This window comes from Aplysia californica, unplaced genomic scaffold, assembly GCF_000002075.1.
Source record: "Aplysia californica isolate F4 #8 unplaced genomic scaffold, AplCal3.0 scaffold00101, whole genome shotgun sequence".
In the NCBI taxonomy this organism is placed as follows: Eukaryota; Metazoa; Mollusca; class Gastropoda; order Aplysiida; family Aplysiidae; genus Aplysia; species Aplysia californica.
In genome coordinates, this window is record NW_004797371.1 from 1,013,495 (window position 1) to 1,017,404 (window position 3,910).

The 3,910-nt window shown below is 38.9% G+C and overlaps 1 long non-coding RNA gene across 1 annotated transcript; it reads right to left on the bottom strand.

Moving 5' to 3' along the window:
- Positions 1-1,614: 1,614 nt before the first annotated feature.
- Positions 1,615-3,658, bottom strand: LOC118477461. The gene is made up of 2 exons (XR_004858397.1): positions 3,620-3,658; positions 1,615-1,774 (listed from the first exon to the last, which is right to left on the bottom strand). It is a non-coding gene; the product is annotated as an uncharacterized LOC118477461 (long non-coding RNA).
- Between the last annotated feature and the right edge of the window lie 252 nt (positions 3,659-3,910).

A 3,910-nucleotide genomic window follows, 5' to 3' on the forward strand; every position in this document is an offset into this window, starting at 1 on the left:
CTCTCTCTCTCTCTCTCTCTCTCTCTCTCTCTCTCTCTTTCTCTCTCTCTCTCTTCTCTCTTTCTCGCCCCTCTCTGTCTCTCTCTGTGATGTGCAAAAAAACTAGTCTCGTTATGACAGTGACATTACTGACAATGACAATGTCAATGACATTGACAGCCTTTATTCATCTCCCAGGGAAAAATTTGTCTTAGTAGTTTAAAATGGCAGTGGGTGTTACAAAAGTTAGGTGCATTCACGCATACACACAACAAAACAGAACATTAGTAAATACAATCTTTTACACGCTGAAACAACCATGCTCCGTAAAACCTTCTCTCGCTATGGTCGAGTGCTCGCACAACCTTTTCCTCTTTTCCTTCATTGGATTCCAAATAGATCAAATGGTGCACCCCGTGGTGAACAGGAATTACGCCAGAGTGCGCAGTCTTGGATATCATAATACAAATCTATGGCGGGACACGCGACTGTTTATAAATCGACCCTCAACCCCCCCCAAAAAAAAAGAAATAACCCCACCTGATCGAGGTTGTGATATCTGGTAACACCACTGCTTGACAATATTGTCTACCGAGCCAACCGAACAGGAATATTCATCAACAGCATGAACGCTCTCGTGGCAATAAACACTGGAATATACAGAAATAATCTCATTCTCTGAAGGATCGCTCTTTGCTTGCCAGTTACCAGACTGGAATCTTGGGAGTTATGCAGTACGAAAAGCAAACAAAGAAAAACATGCGTAGCATTGTTTTCAAGATGGAAAAGACACAATACGAGATAAAGCGCGTCTCACTTTTACTCTGTCGTGTTTTATAACACGACGAAATGAGCTATCCGGCTCATTAATCTTGTAAGGACCCTACTTATCTGCGCTCTCTTTGAGCACTTGTTTGACAGAGTTGAAAACCAAACCATTCACGTGACTCTGAGTTCCAATTGGAGGCGATACTAACTTTATTATGTGTTTTATGTAATCGCAACAACCGATTACTTGAAGTGTTAGCAAAGATAGTACAAGACAAGATGGGCCACTTCTCTCTTTGAGTCAATTAAAAAAGTGTCCTCAAAATTTGGTGGCGCCCTCTTCACAAAAGCGCACTCTTTGCGAACAGAGTTACCCTACTTGAGTTTTAAAAAATCAAAGTGAAACTAGCAAGTTTTGGGATAAATTTCGGAAGAACGCTTTTTAAAAATGATTACGCTGACAAAAAACCTCTTCCGGAAGAAAGGGTGATGGTTTTCTTCGTTTAATTTGACTCTAGAATGAAGGGCGAGAGGTCATTAAAATTTTAAAAAACTAAAACTCCGCACTGAACATACCCGAACTGCTGATGAACAGCAGTCGATCTGCGCACGCAAGGAGGTGCTATTCCTATTCTTCTTCTGGAAAAACGAAAGAGAGCTTCAAAACAGACTGCAGCGCCATCTGAAGCAAAGAGCATACTTCCTGCGGACACTTTTTTGGCTGAGTGGCCCATCTTGTTATTTACTATCATTGCTTTATTATGTGTTTTATGTAATCGCAACAACCGATTACTTGAAGTGTTAGTTGAAGTGTTAGAAAAGAACGTACACGAACATGGCACACTTTATCATAGAAAAGATCGTGTATACTGGCATGACACACTTTATTTGCTTGGAATTCAGTTAAGACATCTGCAGTATGGCTGGTGGTTGTGATCTATGTTGCAGTGCGTTTGATTCTGTTTTAGGAAGTGCTGTATCTTTTATGCAGAGAAGGAGCCGGTCTTGGGTAGGAGCAAAGAAGATTCTGAAAAAAAGAACTTCTGTTTTGAGAAACGACACAAAACGATTGTATAAACGCTTGTGGTGACAGCAATAGAAATATCCGTTGATATCAGATGACCATATTCTTTGTAAACAACGAGCTTTCGTGTAATGAATAATTTTTGGGATGGATCTGGAAAAAAAATTAATTGCAAAACGTTTTACCTTCTAAAAAGTGGGTTGTTAATAATAATCCATGTGCACCTTTATTGATGTCACCGCCACTGGCAATATTGTGGACATCATTTGGAAGAAGGAGAGATCACCTTGCAATATTCAAACAATGCTGCGTTACAGTAGTACTAGTAGTAGTAGTAATGTACCATTCCAGTGCATGGCTTGCATCAACAGATAACGTCTGGATTATACCTAATGCGCACAGAAAAAATAGTTTCGACAAATATTTGTCTGATACATCTTATTATACTTTTAAAGGCGGCAAAGTTTTCATTAAGAGCAAAGGATAACGATTTAGCACAATTTGATCATATACTCTAAAATGAAACGTTTGATACGTTTGGTCTTCATTTGATACGTTGATACGTTTGGTGAAAATAATCAATCTGAACGCTTCGACACATTGTGAATCAGATCTTTTAGTTTTAGTAGAGGTTTTACGGCGCTCGCAACTGCATAAGGTCATATGAGCGCCAGAAAACTAGAGGTGTTACAAGAGTGTAACAAACATAAAAAAGGAAGAGAGATAAGGATGATAAGTGTTTGATAGGAAAGAAGAAGCAAACCACACCAGAGCACCCACCAACCACCCACAATCAGATCTTTGATTTTCGTGCATAACGCACAGGACCCAATGGACTTCCAACTCGAATCTTATGAAGCAAACCAAAGGTCAGCCTGATATAGTGTGCACTGACAAGAGCCACCCCTTACATTTTTATCATTTTAAAAAATCATAACAAAAAGAGAATCGGGCTCATATGACCTTATGCAGTTGAGAGCGCCGTAAAGCACTTACAAAAAAAAAATACGAAAACAAAAACAAAAACCAAACAAAAAACAAATAGGGGTTTGAAGAAACTGTCTGCAAAAGACACAAAGTTATAGTTGGGGTAGCTTGGTCAAGAAAAATGACCTCGTTTCTTTGTTCGTTTGAATTAGATTTGATTACTTTTCTTTCGTGGGGGGGCGGAGGCTGTCCTTTTTATGTTATGTTTGGGTTTTGGTTTGGTTTGTTTTGGGGGATTTGAGGGAATTTTTTCTTTGGGTTTGTTTGTTAATGAACTCACTTAAACACCCTGAACATTATTTTTTTCTTATAATTCTGAAAATACTGGCCAGTAGAGGCAACAAAGAAAAAACAAAACAAAACAAAACAAAACACTCATATCAGAGTCTATTCTTTCTCGACTATACTATTGCAATTCACTTTTAGATAGAATTCCAGATGAAAAAAAGCAAAAACTGCAAGGCATTCAAAACAACGAGCTGAATTAGTACTAGGGAAGACAAAACTCGAGCAAATCACAGTGTTGGTATAAAGCGTCAAAGGATATATGTGGAAGTAAGGATCGAATATAAAGTACAATTAACGCGTTCCAAAGCTCTGAGAAACAATATTCCATCCTATATCACATACATCCTTACCCATTATCATTATTAATGTTTACAATTTCAAGAAAACCCGGTATCGTTTTCTTGAGACTTGTGTGCTGGTTACAAATATGTAATTTCATAAATAGCAGATAGCTTGGATATTCTTGTTAGTGCATTTTTAGTTTTTGAACAAATCTCCCTGATAACCAGGTTTCACTTTTATTTGCCATTTCTGTGATCATGTAACTGATAAGGATTCCCCAAACTTACTTACTAACTTACTACCCGTTACGCCATCTGGCATTTACGGCAGCAACAAAGGATCTCCAGCTCTGTCTGTTTTGGGCCATCTTGGTCAACATCCCCCATGAATGTTTCCAGGACTTCATTTCAGACGCTACGTGCGTCTCCAGGTCACTTTGGGTCTGCCCCTCTTGCGATGTCCGCCAGGTGTCCAGTGTAGGGCAGTCTTTACAATAGAGTCTGGTTCTCTTCTCAGAACATGCCCAATCCATCTGAGAAGAGAACCAGACTCTATTGTAAACTGTTATTAGGTTTTATCCTT